Source organism: Erpetoichthys calabaricus, chromosome 15, assembly GCF_900747795.2.
Source record: "Erpetoichthys calabaricus chromosome 15, fErpCal1.3, whole genome shotgun sequence".
Classification (NCBI taxonomy): domain Eukaryota; kingdom Metazoa; phylum Chordata; class Cladistia; order Polypteriformes; family Polypteridae; genus Erpetoichthys; species Erpetoichthys calabaricus.
The window spans coordinates 42180767-42199902 of record NC_041408.2 but is presented as its reverse complement, the minus strand read 5'-3'; positions in this window follow the sequence as shown (position 1 = coordinate 42199902).

Genomic DNA, 19136 nt, shown 5'->3' with positions numbered 1-19136 from the left:
GTTCTCTTTGGAACACATATCAGAATTTCTGCAGGACAGTTCAAAGCTCTTTTACAAATGCTAGCAACCTACATAAAAAGCAGAGAACCAATTACTGGGAAGCCAGCAATCCTAAGCAATGACAGACAGTTTTTACAGTAAGTTTGCCTTTTAATTAATCAGAAATTATACAGTGACATAAATCAAAAGTTCACCTGCTATTGTTAGCCTTTCCCCTTCATTTGGAATGTCTTAAAATAAGGATAATTTCAGCCATATAAGAAATTCCTAAGTTAAATTCAGGCTTATTTTGCTTTCACTGAATATGTGTAATGACAGTTCACCCATACCTTTCTGCATTGTCATTTTGGTTTACTATTTGTCGGAAGAATACAGCAAGCAAAAAATACAGATATCATGCAGTTTTAAATAATTGTTTTCTGTTTATTGAGCTGTAGATGTAATGCAGTCACCAATTTATTCTTTAATGGTCTAATATTTTATCTTGTTTTCAACAATTGATACTATATTTTTTTAACCTGCAAATTGATTTAATCCTGTGGTAGGAATTTCAAAATCATTTTCCTTGTTTTCTTTCTATCTTTTACTAAATTCAACATTTTACTCTAAAGGGTAATTAATCTCCTGTTAAATTTCTTTAATTATTATAAAGTACCAAAATTATGATATTACCATAACAATATCAGTTGTATTGGTAAAGTCCACATAAAAAATAATAAATATAAAAGCACAAGATAATGTGAACAGTAATCATCCCTTGCCAACAGTCAACAAACGATCAATTTAACAAAAACACACTTAAACATATTCATCAAAACAGCATGGAAGTCTTTTATGGTCAATATTACATTCACACATCTTACAGTTTAGGAATAAGACTCAAATTATCTCAGTCTCAAAGCCATTTAATTGATTTCAGGGCTATTGGGGTTTAAAACCTACGCTGAGCAAAATTTGACATAAGGAACGAAAGGTACTGGAAAGGAGGCCAGTTTATCACTGTGGTCACTCATGTCCACACTAACACAATTTGGAATCAGCAGCCAACCTAACTAGCATATCCTTCAGAATGTGACATGGAGACATGGAAGAATATGCAAACTCCACATGGACAGTGACTCACTGGAGGATTCAGTTACACAAGATTGGGTTTATAAGGTGGTAATACTATTATCTGTACCATCATACCACCCTTGTGAAACGGTACGTATATCTTATAGTCATGGTCTTGATTGTTCTAAGACCTGTACTAGATGGACACAGAGTGAATACAGGATTGTCATTTGGAGATGGCTCATACTGTATAAAATCTTAATGGATTTGCCAATCAGTCTGGAAAAGTAGAATGAATCCACAGAGTGTAGGGGCAACCAATGGTTTTACCAGAAATGTTCACCACTGTGTTTTGCTGCTAATTGCCCTTGACAGAGATAACTGCCATGCCAAAATATGATGGAAGCTAATCAAAACAACTTCTACACCAGCACTGTGGAAAAGGATGATCCTCTGGACTTCTTTAACCATCTTAGAGAAAAATAACCTTTAGTGATCTTTCGTAACTATAACATATTTGTTGAAATGACATATTAGAATAATGGCAACGAAAGTGGCCAGGAAATAGCAATGAAATGATCTATAACAAAAAAAGTTCAAAATAAACACACAAGGGAACAAGTTAGTATGGATCCTTGTACACACACCATGTCCCTGGCTATTTGGTTTGCTGGCTAGCTCACTTTACACATTTGTACCACCAAAACATCTCTTCTGTCTGATCATTTGGTTTGCCTTCCTACTGCCATTTAAGCACTTTTCTAACTCACCTCACATCACCTCATTGGATTAACAAAGTTAAAAGTCTCAGTCAGTGAGCACTTAAAGTATGACCTTGAAGTATGACCTTTAATAATTTCTGAAGTCACTATACTTTTTGGAAACCCTGGGGCTATTCTCCTTAAACTGAGGTTTTTCTGTAATGTTCTTGACTAATGAGCATACCACCTTAGTGTATTTCACTTATAGTATTATCTTGCCATGACATGATTTGTCAGTATTTGTGCCTGTCTGATTACTTGTATCAAGGCTACTTTTTAAATATTGGATTAACTGTTTTTATTTTCTTATTTATTTATTTTCTTTCTTCACTCCCAGCCACAGGGGATGCAAACCCAGCCACAGGGGATGCACAAACCAGTATGTTTCTTCGTGCCAGTCCCATGCTCGGATAAATGTGTTGGGTTACATCAGGAAGGGTTTTAAAATTTTGTCAGATCAATATGCGGACAATACAAATTTCCATACCGGATCAGTTGAGGCCCGGTTTAACAACAGCCACCACCAGTACTGTTAGCCAACAGGGTGCTGTTGGAAATTGGGCTACTGTTGGTCAAAGAAGGAGAAGAAGAAATCCAAATTGTATTATGTAATATCATCTCCTGTTTAATTCTGCTCTGTACTTTGTAATAGAAAGAAAATTCGACAGCTAGTCAAATAAAGTTTTGGGGAACCACCCCATATAATGTCCAACGGACAGGTCAAAAAAATGCGGAATCATAACGGATCAACCAAGCATTTGACAAAAACATATTGCAAATAGGGGGGTATTTATACAAAAAAAAATGGCTACAGGAAATTAAATGGGGAAAGTGACGTCTTGGCTCCGACTTCTTCATGATGTCATCAATGAAGGACGGAAAGACAATTTGGCCATTTTGGCTCCAAGATACGGCGGTTTATTTTTCTTCTTTGTTTCTGGGAAAAAAGAGAGAGAAAGGTTAGTATCCTTTTGTAGTCCTCCGTCTTTTGACCGTCTATTCGCTGTGGGTTTTGTCGACTGTCTCCTAATCGTGAGTGACAACTTGTAATATTATATTGTATTGAGGATTACTTGTGTTCTGTTCTGTGTATTGTATTACTGTATATTGACCCCCTTCTTTTTGACACCCATTGCACGCCCAACTTACCTGGAAAGGGCTCTCTCTTTGAACTGCCTTTCCCAAGGTTTCTTCCATTTTTTTCCCTACAAGGGTTTTTTCGGGAGTTTTTCCTTGTCCTCTTACAAAGTCAAGGCTTGGGGGCTGTCAAAAGGCAGGGCCTGTTAAAGCCCATTGCGGCACTTCTAGTGTGATTTTGGGCTATACAAAAATAAATTATATTGTATTGTATATCTCTGAAAAAAAAAGTTACAAGCACTTTAGTATTCCCAGTTCCTGAAGCTTTGAATTTGTTTCCTTACAACAATTCTTTGATCAACATTTTAGTAGTGATAATCTATAAAACAGATTTCTGGGTTCAGTTTAGGCTTCAGTTAACATTTCATCTCCTGGTCATCCCCGTATCTCAGTCAATGTCCCATTGTGCAATGCAGACCACATTACTCTTGGTAGCTGGGTGGCTAGTATATCTACAGCATGCATAAACTGTCTCGGGTGAGAGGAGAGGACATGGACTGGCAAAGGCGGGTGGAACTTGCTTTTTTCTCCTTTTTTCAAACTGTTTCCTCTGAAAGTGCAACATAAAGATCATAATTATTTTACCTTGCCTGCCAGAAATCTCATGCTGAGGTCTCCAACCTGCTGAAGGAAACTTCCCGCACTCAGGTGATGTCTGAAGAAAGTTTGATCAAGCCTAATATGGCCACCTTCTCCAAAAATCAAGATGTTTCTGTGAGAGCAACTAGATGCCATCAGAAATTCCATACAGTTTAGTTTTCAGCAACAACTCAGAATACTTCATTATGATATGAATGAAATCAAGATGGACAAAAAGAGATCACTAAGTAGTTTGGGGAGTTGAAGAAATTGGTGTGTTTCCATGACAAATGGATCCACATACTAGGACAAACTACTGACAATCTCTTAATAAGGTCCACTTCATTTGTTTTTTTTTATAATACTGTTCATCTTCAGTTTTTACACCGTCTGTAATACTTCCAGTAGTCTTATTTCCTGTATTTTAAAGAATTGCTTCACCCATGCGAAAATATTTTCAATATCTGTTCAAAAGCAACAACAACAGCAACAATTTATTTCTTGTATATCCCAAACTCACACAAGGAATGCCTCAATGGGCTTTAACAGACCCTGTTTTTATCAGTCCCTAGCCTTCATTCCCTAAGATAACAAAAAAAAACCTTCCAAATAAAACCTTTGTAGGAAAAAAAAATGGAAGAAATTTTGGGAAAAGCAATTCGGAGAGATTCCCTTCCAGTTAGGTTGAGCATGCAGTGGGTGTCATAGAATTGGGAAAATACAATACATAAAATAGATTACAGATCTAGATAAGAAATCTTTAATTGCTACCAAAAAGAAACACAAGAATGAATTGTAAGGGTTTTAAACATTTAAATATTCCTTACAAAAAATGTTACATTTTTTACCTTTGACTGTTATGTAATCCAAAATGTTATTGTTTGTAACAACACAGAATTTGTCAGATACTGGCTACAGAGCTAGGTGTTTAACAACACAGGTTGTGAGCATCAGCACTCACCAACTGTATACTGTGTACACGAAAACTCAAAAGAAAGAAAAGTTCTGATTTGGCTGTCATAGTCACAGTGAGGCATTTTGCAACAACAACAACATTTATTTATATAGTATATTTTCATACAAATGTAGCTCAAAGTGCTTTACATAATCAAGAAAGAGAAAAGAAGACAAAATAAATAAGAATTAAAATTAGAGAACACTAATTAACACAGAATAAAAGTAAGGTCCGATGGCCAGGGAGGACAGAAAAAAAAAAAAAAAAATTCCAGATGGAGAAAAAAATAAAATCTGTAGGGGTTCCAGGCCACAAGAATGCCCAGCCCCCTCTAGGCATTTTACCTAACATAAATGATCTCAGTCAGTCCTCATTGTATTCAGGGTTCTCATGGAAAAACGTGATGGTGACAGTCATGTGGACTTTTGGCCTTTAATCCATCAATTTCGGGACATCACGGTGCTTTGACTAGGTGGTGGTGGTGCAGAAAACCAGAAAAAGAACAGAAGAGAAAGTAGGGGTTAGTACGGATTTTGGAGCCACCATGAATAATAATGATAATTAATTGAATATACAGAGCATCAGGATTAAACTAACATGAAGCTATGAGAAAGACGTGTTAAAGTAATGTGTTTTCAGCAGTGTTTTAAAGTGCTCCACTGTATTAGTCTGGTGAATTCCTATTGGCAAACTATTCCAGATTTTAGGTGCATAACAGCAGAAGGCAGGTAACCAATGTAGTGACATCAAAACTGGAGAGATGTGGTCAGATTTTCTTTTCCGAGTTAATATTCTAGCAGCCGCCTTCTGCATATATATTGCAGATCAAAGTCAAAGTCAAAGTGAACTTTATTGTCATCTCAACCATATACAAGTATACAGATAGACGAAATTGCGAAGCTCAGGGTCCACAATGTAACAACATGACGTGCAAATAATAAATTAAAAATAGAATTAAAAATTTAAATTTAAAATTAAAACACAAACAAGATAAGACATTGTGCAAAGACAAGACAAAGAAGTAGCAGCAATATTGATGTGTAAGATATGTAATATAATAAATAAATAATAGATTTATATAATACAGAAATTATCAGTGTACGATAATAGTTGTTTAAGACATGTGTAAACAATGACAGGTCAGAATGTTTCACAGCAGAAGGATAACAAGAGTGTTAAAATACTTAAAGGTCAGTATGAGATTTTCAGTTCTTTTCTACATGCACACTTGTCTTTGCAGGAAAGTGGCTCGCATGTATAAAAGTTCTGTTTTTAGAAGTGGTTGAGGCAGTGTGGAAGGTCCCAGGGGTCCGCCTGGTGTTAAGGAGTCTAACACCTTGGGGGTAAAAACTCTCCTGCAGCCTGGCAGATCTGGCTTTGATGCTGCAGTATCTTCTCTTGGATGGCAGAAGTGTGAAAAGTCCATGTGAGGGGTGTAAGGGGTCCTGCACAATGCTGCAGGCCTTGCGGACACTGCGTTTGTAAAATATGTCCTGTAGTGAAGAGAGAGGCACCCCAATAATGTTCTCTGCTGTCTTCACTATCCTTTGCAGGCGCTTGCAGTCAGATATGTTGCAGTTGCCATACCAAACAGTGATGCAGCTGGTCAGAACACTCTCAATGGTGTCTCTGTAGAACATGGTGAGGATGGAAGAGGGAAGACTTGCTTGCTTCAGTCGCATCAGGAAGTGTAGTCTCTGCTGGGCTTTCTTGATTAGTGATGAGGTGTTATGTGTCCACGTAAGTTCCTCAGTTATGTGCACACCGAGGAACTTGGTACTCCTAACAGTCTCCACATCTAAACCATTGATGCTGAGTGGGATGTGGGCAGGACGTGATTTTCTGAAGTCCACGATTATCTCTTTTGTCTTGTTGACACTGAGAGATAGATTGTTGTCTTCACACCATGCAGACAGTCGGTCCACCTCATCTCTGTATGCTGTTTCATCATCCCTACTTATCAGTCCCAGCATCGTCGTATCATCCGCAAACTTTATGATGTGGTTGGTGTTGTGTGTGACTGTGCAGTCGTGAGTCAGCAGGACGAACAGCAGTGGACTAAGCACGAAGCCCTGTGGGCTCCAGTGCTCAGTGTGATGTTGTTGGAAGTGTCGCAGCCTATCCGAACTGACTGGGGCCTCTCTGTCAAGAAGTCCAGGAATTGCTGTTGGTGTAAAGGAGCCTCAGTGGCGTTTCTTGATATACTTCTTCTTAATAACTTGTTGGCTGAAAGTCCTCTTATTTAGTGGGTCAGAGAGAGGATGTACAGAATTATTCAGTTTTGTGTTAATTTTGCCTTTTGCTCCGACTTCCATGTGGTCCAGAGTGCATCCTATAACTGAGCTTGCTGTTTTAATTAGCATGTTGATTCAGTATGCCTCTCTTGAAGTAATGTTATCAGCCCAGCATACCACAGTGTAGAAATAGATAATAGATATAGAAGATGTGAAATGAGAACAGTCTCAGTTCGAGCAAGCTAGTGACTGTGATTTTTGTAATCACTTCTGTGGAAGATGCACAGTCAAATGATGACAACTCCCCAATTATTTCATGTGTATTATTATGGAGTTTTACTCTATTTCTGTTTTATTACTGAATGCAAAGAATGTATAGGTCAGTGCTTCCCAAACTCAGTCCTGGGGGCACACTGTGGCTGCAGGTTTTTGTTCCAATCAGCTTCTGTTTTTAATTGGACTCCTGGGCTAATTAAGTGATGTGTTATTTCCCAAGTTCTGTGCTTTCAGAACAACATAGAAATTAGAAAACCAAGTTTAGTAAAAAAAAAAACATATTCATTAAAATGTACCATGCAGTTATATGGGAATAATGTATTTTTTTCTTTTTAACAATATTTTCATCTTGATTTTCATTCTACTTTTCCAGGTGATCTAATTGATTAATTAATCCATTATTTACTAATTAGTGGGTCTGATGTTAAAGTAGTTGCAGCCTTTGATTATTCAGTGTTGTTTGCCAGCGTGTCTGCTCTGTTCATTTTAATTGTCATTTAAAAGATACAACAAAGTGGGAAAACTGCACAGAGAACGGGCAAAATATAATGAAATTGACAAGAGAGAGTTAACCATTTTTTTTTGCTAATCTATAGCAAAAGCAGAAATATTTCTAAATGTCCTATGAACGAAAAAATCATGCTACTGTGCTTTTCTGAATGTACAATAAGAGAAAAAAAAACAGCTAATTAAATGAGATCAGTACTATCAGGTGTTGTCACTGATTAGGAATCAATTGGAACAAAACCCTGCAGCCACAGTGGGTCCCCAGAACTGAATTTGAGAATTCCTGGTATAGGCTATTATGTTTTTCCCCAATTGCCAAAACTTCACATAAAGGATATTACTCTCCATGAAAATTGCTGTTGTGTGAATGATGTAGAATGTACAGTAAGTAAGTTATTTATAATTGTGTTTGATGCCCTATAAATGTAAATGAACATTGATACTCTGGTTGAACAATTAACTTTTATTCAGCATGTCTGTGAAGTAAGTAAATTAAAGTAAAAATGTATTTATAGAGTGTCTTTCACAAACAAAAGTTGCAAAGCACTGAACAATAAAATTTAGATTAAAAAGAAATATCAAAGCAAAAAGAACATAGAATATCAAAACATATATATTAAATAAAATGAAATATCAAAAACCTAAATAAAAAAGAAAGCAACCCAAATGTCTGTCTGAACAGATGTGTTTTAAGATGACACTTAAACAGTTAAATAGATTCTCCTAATCTTAATGACAGTGGACTTTTCCATAACCTTGGAGCAGTTGTTTGAAATGACCAATCCCCACATGTCTTTAAACTGATTCAATGGAGCCAAAAGGAGATCTAAATGAGCAGATCTAAGATAATGGTAATATATTGGGGAGCTTGACCATGCAGAATTCTGAACAGGATCCTTAATTCAACAGGGATCCAATGTAGAGAGTATAAAATTGGGAAAATGTGGGTCCATTTGTGTGAGTGTGTTAAAAGTCTGGCAGCTGCATTTTGGACAGTTTGAAGACGAACCAAACCAACTTTACTTAGACAGATGGGGTGAAATGAAAGCATGGATAAGCATTTACATCTCTGCCCTGTTAACAATGGATCTCAGCTTGGATAAATTACTTAAATGGAAAAAAAACAACAATGACTGAGACACCTGACATGTGTATCAAAACTCAGAGATTGATTAACTATGACACCTAGATTATGTAGGGATGCATGAGAAGAGGTGGAGATGGGAGAAAATATTTTTGAGAAATTGCAGTGTGCAGATCTGGAGGGACAAAGATTAAAACCTAATTTTTCTGAGTATTTAACTTTAAGTAATTAATGACTAGCCAATTGTTGACATCCTTCAAATAGTTGACCAAAGAAGACAACTTGTGTAGTTCTCTCTGATTAACAGAACAATAAAGCTGAATATAAAGGTAATCAGCATAAAAGTGGTAGGAGATACCATTAAAAGAACTGTTAATTTGTGCCAGACAAAGCATATTCAGTGAAAACAAGATGGGTCTGAGGACAGATCCCTAGGGCACGCCACAAGTCAAAGAAGCAGAAACAGAAGGATACTCACTTACAGAGACAGCGAAACTCATATCAGATAATTATGAGGTAAACCAAGGCTGAACCACTGATACCCACAGAGCGATTTAACCTTGCTAAGAGGGTCGTATGATCAGCCATGTCAAAGGCTGAACTAAGATCAAGCAGTACTAACACTGAACACTTGCTTCTGTCTGCAGCCATTAATAAACTGTTTGACATTTAAGGAGAGCGGTTTCTGTGGAGTGCTGCTTTCAAAAACCTGACTGGAAGGGATCCAAAAGCTCATGTTTCTCAAGAAAAACAACCAGCTGTTGTTCAACAACCTTTCTAAGATTTTTGAGAGAAATGGGCCTGTAATTTTTCGGAATGGTTCGTTGGTTCAGCTGGCACCTGGGATTGGTGGAGGGAGGCCCTGATGTTTTGTTAGACCCAGGGACTTGTGGACTTGGAATCTGTACCTCAGCTTACATCACTGAGAAAAATAAACTAATAATACATATATGAAGTGCCACTGTTGTTTGTCACATATAAGCTGACATTATCAAACTTGCTTAGTACAATTTTGGTTAATATGAGTGTCAGAAACTATTCTGGCAACATCAGAGACAACATAGGAATCAACTTGTATATGGCACATGATCAATGCAGGATCCACACATGTACACATACACACATACAATTTAAAGAGCCAGATTAAATAGCCAATTAATCTAACATATGTGTCTTTAGGATGTGTAGCAGGAGGAAAATCAGAGACATTGTAGAAAGACCAATGCATACACATTTTTAAAAGTGCAGTCCCCACACAGGCATGAGATTCAAACTAGAGATGCTTGATCCATGAGGCAACAGCATTAATCACTACATCCCTATACATGAGAATCCATTCAAAATTCAATATCACTAGTGGTACTGCCACTTTATTAAGTCTTTAACAAATGCAGTATAATAAATTCATAAAAATAGATTTTACAGTTTGTAGTAAATCATTCAAAAGTGAGTCATCTCAATCATAGAAACAAAACCAAGGTTTCAGCAGTGGAAATATTAGGGATCTTTCAGATCATTTGCTAAATAAGAACAGAAAATTTCATTTATTTTATTTCATTAACCAAATGATTTGATAAAGACCTGTGGTTACTTGTCTCTGTAATATCTTTGAGGGTTTACAATTGAATATTGTGTACTAAGATATAAACAAGATGGTGTCCTGTTATTAGTATGGGTCTAATACTTGGTTCTCTCTAAGCTAGTTGGAATGTATAGAAGTGTTGTAGTCTTCCTTGGGTGTATTGCAGCACTCAAGGCTTCTCCTCTACACCTGTGGATTAGCATGCAGTGTCTCTTTAGTGGTAATTTACAAGCCTATTTCCAACACCTGCTGAAATATGTGTTCAGTAATTGAGTAACATGCTATATGAATATATTTATTCAGTCTGTTTTTGGCCTGAAATTCCTGCAATGTTAAAGGACACCAGCACCCTGTTGGATTGCAGGAGATTGCTTACTTTTAGAACACCACTATGAAAATTGGAAAAATAGTCAATTGTAAACACCATTATTCGAAGACAGCATGTAAGGGTAAATTTTATTTATGAACCATGGAGATTAAGTGTTTATTTCAACACAAGCTTTCTTTAACATAATTTTAATAGAAAAAGGATATCTTCTTCTGTGAACTCATGGCCTTATTAATTCAGGTTCTTCTTGTGGGATATTCATTCCTTTCATTTTATTTCTTTGAATATTTAGGCCTATTTATATCATCTGATCTTTGTCTGTCAAAGTATTGCTGCAGTGCTGGAGATTTACCCAAATGTCGAGTCACTCATGTCTGCTACAGTCAACATTTCACTGTACCACAGATTTAAGAGCATTAGAATTTGTCTTACATTTTTGAGACCCTTAACTCATTTTTCATGAGCTTTATCACCTCTCATCTAGATTACTGTAATGGCCTCTTTATTAGTCTTCACTTACAAAGTACTGAGAAATTATATTAAGCTCAAATGTACCAGACAGAGTCTGGACCTCGACCAAAGGCATTGGTCATATTTCACATTAGCTGGCTTTGCCACACTAACTATATGTTAGAAACAGAAACAACTGTAGTATACTGCTATTAACTCACAATGATTTAAACAACAACAGTTTAGAATGCCTGCCTGAGCTGCTTACTTCACTTAAATGCTTGAGAAATGTCAGATACTGATCTTCTTACTGCTTCATGTTATTGAACTGTTAGTGAAGGATATTTTGTGATCTCCCACACATTGGCTATTTGCAAAATGAACATAGTCCCCTACTAAATTTTATTAGTGCAATGCTTCCACTCCCTCCCTCAAGTACAATACAATACAATACAATTTATTTTTGTATAGCCCAAAATCACACAAGAAGTACTGCAATGGGCTTTAACAGGCCCTGCCTCTTGACAGCCCCCCAGCCATGACTCTCTAAGAAGACAAGGAAAAATTAAAAAAAAAAACCCTTCTAGGGAAAAAAAATGGAAGAAACCTTGGGAAAGGCAGTTTAAAGAGAGACCCCTTTCCAGGTAGGTTGGGCATGCAGTGGGTGGCAAAAAGAAGGGGGTCAATACAATACAATACAATACAATACACAGAACAGAATAAATCCTCAATACAGTATAAAAATAAAAAGTTTAGAAGTACGGAGCAGAATTTAACAGTAGATGATATCACATAATATGATGTGGATTTGTTTAGAGTCCTGGAGACCTCATCCATCAAGCTGCCTCCCCCATTTGGCCATTCCATGGCTGAAACAGCACTGGGCCAGCCAATCTGATGAAAGGACCCCTCTTTCCCACGATTCCTGCAATTCTCCATCAGGGATGACTTTACCTTAGGCAGGCAAAACAACTTGGCAGGCGGGCCGTGGCACCAAGAGCCACATTTGAGTACAGAGAAGAAAAACAGAATAGGTGAGGGTTAGTATCCAATTATAACTATCATGTTACTTATGTTTTAGTGCTAATGACTAACAACAGAGATGCAGTCTGTACAGTTAATCAGCAGCTCTAGTCAGGATATGCTAAACTGAAGTAGTGAGTCTTCAGCCGGGATTTACTGTAAAAGCTGAGACCGAAAGGCCATCTCTTATAGTAACAGGCAGACCATTCCACAGTTTAGGGGCCCTGTAACAAAAAGCTCGACCTCCCACTGTTATTTTATTAATCCTTGGAATCATAAGCAGACCGGCATCTTGAGATCTTAATGTGCGCTCTGGTTTGTAAGTCGTGATAAGTTCAGACAAGTAAGCTGGACCTTGGCCATTAAATGCCTTATATGTTAAAAGGACGACTTTGAAATCTGCCTTAAACTTAACTGGGAGTCAGTGTAAAGATTTAAGAACCAGAGTTATGTGTTCGTATTTTCTTGTTCTTGTAATAATTCTTGCAGCTGCATTTTGGATTAACTGGAGGCTGTATAAAGAACAGTTTGAACATCCAGTGAACACCGCATTGCAGTAGTCAAACCTAATAGAAATAAATGCATGAATTAATTTCTCAGAATCCTGTTTATTTAGAAAATGCCTTAATTTCCTAACATTTTTAAGATGGAAGAAACATGATTTGGACAACTTTGTAATATGCGCTTTAAATGACATGCTAGAGTCAAAGATAACATAAGATTGTGGGCTGATTCAGTGAAATTAATGGGGATTCCAACTGAGTTAAATCATTACAAAATATTGTTGTGATCAGCGTCATTCCCTCCAACAATTAACATCTCTGTTCTATCTGTATTTAAAGACAAGTAGTTCTCATTCATCCACTCCATTAATTTACTAACACAACTAATCAAAGACAACATTGGACAAACTTCATTTGATGTAAATGTAAGGTATAACTGGGTGTCATCTGCATACAAGTGAAAATTAACATTATGTTTCCTAATGAGAGATCCCAGTGGAAGCATGTAAAGTGAAAACAGTAAAGGTTCCAGTACTGAGCCCTGCGGGACACCATATTGAACTTCCGTGCATAATGATGGAGTACTGTCAGCACATTTCTGTACATATTGGAATCGATTTGATAAATAAGAACTAAACCAAGTGGGCACGGTGCCTGTAAGCCCAACATCATTTTCTAGCTTGTGCAGTAAAATAGAATGGCCAATGGTGTCAAATGCTGCACTTAAGTCCAACAACATAATTACAGTGGAGTTTCCTTCATCAGAGGATATCAGAATGTCGTTTACAACCCGCGTTAGTGCTGTTTCTGTACTATGACCAGTGCGGAAACCAGACTGGAATTTCTCAAATAAATTTTAATGCGTAAGGTGTGACTGAAGCTGACTGGCGACTACTTTTTCTAGTATTTTAGAGAGAAAGGGTAAATTTGAAATAGGCCTATAATTATTTAGTATCTGTGGGTCTAGGTCTGACTTTTTAAGTAATGGTTTAATGACTTGACACTTTTAGTGGTTCGGGTACTATGCCATGCAATAATGAACTATTGATAATGTTTAGAATAGGCACTGCAAGAACATCCATTGGACTTGTTACTAGTTTTGTTGGCACTGGATCTAGGGAACAAAGTAGTGGGCTTCATTTTAGAAATTATTAATTTAGAAAGTTAAGACTTCCTGCTCAGTTACAGGATTAAAATTACTAAAGTGCTGAATGCAATGTGAGACAGGGTCTGCTTAGCTAGTATTTGGTTTGTACTGTGATGCTGAGATCTGGGATCTTATATTTTTAATTTTCTCATTGAAGAAGTTCATAAAGTCTGTACTGCTAATATCTATTGGTATTTTGCACTGTTGATCTCAATTTCCATTTGTTACTTTAGCCACTGTTCTAAACAGTACCCGAGGATTTTTATTATTGCTATCTATTACTGTAGAATAGTATTCTGAGCAAGCTTTAAAGAGGGCTTTTTTATATTTATTAACACTCTCTGTCCATGCAATTTGAAAGACATGTAGCTTTGTTGTTCTCCATCTGCACTCCAGTTTTCGACACTCTAATTTAAGAGCTCGAGTGTTTTCATTAAACCAGGGAGAGTTTCTATGTGCTTTGATCACCTTTGTTTTAAGGGGAGCCACTGTGTCCAGAGCATCTCTCAAGGTCACATTATAATGTGATGTTAGCTGATCTAAATTGTTTTCCACGTTTACATTTGAAGTTAACTGATCTAAATGGTTTTCCACAATTACACTCGACTTACTCAAAGTATCTACAAATTTTGAAGCACAATTACAATCTAGATGTCGCACTGTCCTTGTTTTAATCTGTAAGTGTGTTGGCAGGTGCAGGACTAAATCAAATGTAATTAAGTAGTGAAATAACTTAATTTAATGGAGTAATATTTAAATTTTGAATTTCAACTTTGTAAGTTATAATTAAATCTAATGTGTGGTTATGATTATGAGTTGGACCTTTGACAATCTGACAAAATCGTTCTGAATTTAACAAATAAGTATAACATTTGCTAAAAGTGTCAGTTTCCACATTAATGTGTACATTAAAATTCCCCATCAGTACTACGTGATCGTAATTTATAGACAAATCAGATAGAAGGTTGCTAAATTCAGTCATGAACAATGAATATGGCCCTGGTGGTCTGTAGACTAGCACTATAATTGTGTTGGAATCTGTTTTAATATTTAAAATGAATGCCTCAAAGGATGTAAAGTTGCCTAAATTTTTAGACGTGATTTGCATTTTGTTACAGTGAATTATTCCAAGTCCTCCTCCTCGACCAGAATCTCTAGACTTATGAAGGAACAAGTATCCATCTGGTGACGCCTCAGCTAGGGGAACAGTGTCACATTTACTAAGCCAGGTTTCAGTGAGAAGACACAGATCAGATTTTGTACTTAATATAATATCATTTACCAAAACAGCTTTACTGCCAAGAGAGTGAATGTTCAATAAGCAGCATTTAAAACTGCATGCTTCTTTCTGAACTGGTGGTATATTTTTTGTTTTAATTTGAAGTAAATTTCTATTACAGATGCCCCTGGTGGAGGGTCTGATTTTATCCCTTGGCCTAATTATACATCTTATTTTTTGGTTATCAATTAATTTAAGGTTTGTATCAAGACTAAATTTACTGGATGCCCCACAACAGGGATTTTGGGTAACAGCTTCAGGATAGTAACAGGTGGGATAAACAACAGCCTGTGATTTAAGATCACATGACTGCGGCCTGGATGGTGCTCTAATCAGTCAACCAGGCAGTTTTGCTGCCATATTTTGGTATAATACATAAGATCCCCTCCAGTTAGGATGGAGACCATCTCTTCTGAAAAATCCAGGCCTTTCCCAAAAATCATCCCAATTGTTCACAAACGCTACGCATTTATTTGCACACCAGATTTCTAGCCAGCAGTGAAGGGAATGTAATCTGCTATAAATCACATCACCTCTATATAATCTTGGTAAGGGGCCAGATACAACTAAATTCCGACATTTTCTTTTAGCTTTGCTGCATAGAGATGAAGTTCCTCTTTAATACCTCAGATTACTGTAAATAAATATCATTAGTGCCGACATGCAGCAGTAAGGTAGATACTTCATCATCTGCAACACAGTTCAATGCGGCCTCTATGCCAGAAATCTTGGCCCCTGCGAGGCATTTAACATTAACTTCTGGTTTATCATAGTTTGGAATTCTAACATTCCACACTATGGAATCACCAATTATGAGCACTTTCTTATTCTTAGTTTCCACAGGCACGCTGCGGAGTGCTGAGAATCTGTTCTGGGTCTGAATTGGTGACCTGGGTGCCGGGGGACTAAATTTTGGCTTCTTAGACTCCCGTCTTACTGTTACCCACTTGCCCTGTGGCTGAATTGGTGCTGCTGACTTCGGCCACACACTCACTACAGTGGGACCTGGAGAGACTGGAGCCGAATGAATTGTCTAAACAAACCGAGTCGATCTAATTTTCGGTTTGCCTAATTGCTATCAGGTTCCTAACGTGGTCCTCCAATTTGCGTATTTTCCCGACCAACTTTAAATTAACTAAACACTTTTGGCAGGTGAAGCTGTCTACACTGTCGGCCGGAAAACCTGAACTGTACATGCTGCAGGACACACAACATATAAACGTGCCCTCAACGGGCAGAGAGCAGATAGAACTTATGTTTAGTGTTGATATCATCTTCTCTGTTTTTGTAGTTGCTTCGGTGCTTTCCGTGTTCAGCTGAATCACTAAGAGACTGTCAGCTTTAAGCTTTACTTCAGTTGAAATTACTCAGGTGTTTGCGAAGGGCTACGTGCCTGTGGGAGACAACACCACTCTGTGGTTCCGCTTGCTGCTCCACTCTGTGCTTCCTCTCGCTGCTCCGCTCTGTGCTTCCGCTCGCTGCTCTGCTCTCTGGTACTGGTACTGGTTTAATGTATGGCCACTTCTATCTACATTTCTGTGGAACAAAAAAAGACCTACATTTAAACACAAGTAGTATATGAGACATCTTATAAGGGATGGTCAGCAGTCGTTGTGCCCTACTGGATGCAACTCAAAATCCCAATGGTTTAACTCAAGATACAGCATTTAAACACCACCCTTACCTTTGCTTCAAAGCAGTGTGCTGTCTTAGTAGTACTGTATATAAGACATCTTATGTCAACGTGACATCCAGCCAACCATAATCATGTATTCAAAAACTGACAGGTGCCCTGCTCCTTTTGGACTAATGAGTGTGTGAGGATTTGTATGTCCGCAACCCTTTAACCCACCTTAAGCCAGCTGCCTTTTTTTTTTAGTTGTCCTTATCTAGAAATGTTTGTGTGTGTGTGTGTGTGTGTGTGTGTGTGTGTGTGTGTGTGTGTGTGTGTGTGTGTGTGCGCGTATATAGAGATGGTGGGGAGGCATTGCAGATGATTTATTACCGGCCAGAGAAGTTGGGAAGTTTCAGAGAGGTGCAGTGGTTGTTGCGAAGAGTGAAGGAGAGGGATATGAGGCTGGAGTGGGGAAAGGTCACAGAATGGGTAGGCAACCAGTATGCCTACATTATGCATAAATCGGCTTGTGAGAGAGTGGAGAGGAAGACCGTGGTGGTGACACCATGGACTTCAATCATAGGCAGATTTAGTGGACATGAGCCATTTTTCATACCACAATGGTGGTGTGAAATTCATCCTTTCCAAAACTCCATTCCCACCAGCTCCTGCACTCCAGACATTCAGAAACCTACCCAATACAATTGAATACATTCAGGATTTTTTTTTAAAAAAGATTTTTTTTATTGAAAAAGAAACTCTGAATACAGAATAGACACTGAAGGGCTAATATAAGAATGTCAAATATACAACTTACATACAGATTTTTGTGACCAGGAAACAAATTTGGACATTAGAATAATCTAGGCAAGCAGCAGCACTAGCACTGACCACTTTGGGACACCATTCTTAACATCAGCCAATTCTAATAAGGTTCCTTGCACCATAACCGTGTGTCTGATGAATTCTGAATCTATGTACACATTACACCTTGAACTCACACTTATTTTAGTTTGAACTCCAACCTCTCGTGTATCACCTTATCAAATGCATTCTGAAAGTCAAGATAAATAATATAATATGCTCCACTTTGATCATATCCTTCTGTTGCTTCCTCATAGATTTCCAGCATGTTAGTAAAAAACAAACCTCCCTCTTCTGAATCAATGCTGACTGTTCAGTATAACTTTTTATATAGGGCCTTTGCTACCTCCTGAGCATCTTGATCAGAACGGTAGAGTTTAATTTTAATTTTATTCATAAACAACTGTAACCCTGTGAAACAGCAGTTACAACCAAAGTCTTAAGGTTAAGTCAGACACTTCTCATGATAGGGTTCCCAGAGTGGCCAAGTAGTCTGAGGTGTCAGATTTCTGTCCAATGGATGACTTTCATCAGCATGAGTTAGAATTTCACCTTTGGAACCCTTTTTTTAGTTATTTTTCATTTTACAACTGTCGCTGTACACCAATTTATAAAACGCACACAATTGGATAGAAATTAAATCATAAGAAGAAAAACTCCACCCTGACCAACAGTGTGCTCACTTTTATTATTGTACATTGGTATTTTTTTATTTTTATATATCCTAATTATTTTATTCAAGTAATGTTCAAAATATGCAAATGATTTATATTTTTAAAAATTAAATTAATTAAACAACAAAGAAAGCCATGTGTGTGATGGGTGTGATGATGGCAGTAACAGGCTTTGGTTGTACATGATAAAATACCAGTTCCTTTATTTCTATAAACATCCAAACTATAGACAAAACAACCATTCCAAATACTGTAACATGTACTGTATACATAACATTCCGTATATAAAGCACATTACCTGCATTGTGAGGGAGCGTCAGCGTGATTCCACAAGGTTTTTTTTTTTTGTTTTTTTTATTAATTTTATTGTAATCATTTGGTACATATAGATCAATTTTTACAAAAAATAGGATTGAAAGCAAATCAAACCCCACCCCAGAGAAGGAGAGCATGGCCAAAGGAGTAATACTTAAGGCTTGTAAACATGCCTAAATTATTGAGTTTAATAGGGCAAAAAAAGATAAATGGAGAAGGAAAAGAAATGCAGAAATTATTATTTCTTCTTATTCTAAAATAATATTGATTAAATCTTGCCAGGTTTTGAAAAAATTCTGTACAGATCCCCTAACTGAGAATTTGACTTTTTCCAATTTCAAATAATATAAAACATCGGTTTTCCACTGACTTATTAGAGGAGAGTTAGGATTCTTCCAATTTAACAAAATCAGTGTAGTGAATGCAATCACAGTTTGCTTGTCCTTATCCATTTCAAATCCATCTGGAAGAACACCAAACACAGCTATTAGTGGTTTAGGAGGGATTGTGACACCAAGGCTGTCTGAAAGGCACTTAAAAATTTTGGTCCAAAATGATGTTAATTTGGTGCATGCCCAAAACATGTGACCAAGTGAGAAAGGAGCTTGGTTGCAGCGTTCGCAGGTTGGATCTTGCCCTGGAAACATTTTGGACAGTTTTAAGTGAGACAGATGAGCTCGATACATAATTTTGAGTTGAATAATTCAATGCTTTGCGCATATGGAGCTCGAGTGAATTCTCTGCATTGCTACCTTCCACTCCTTTTCTGA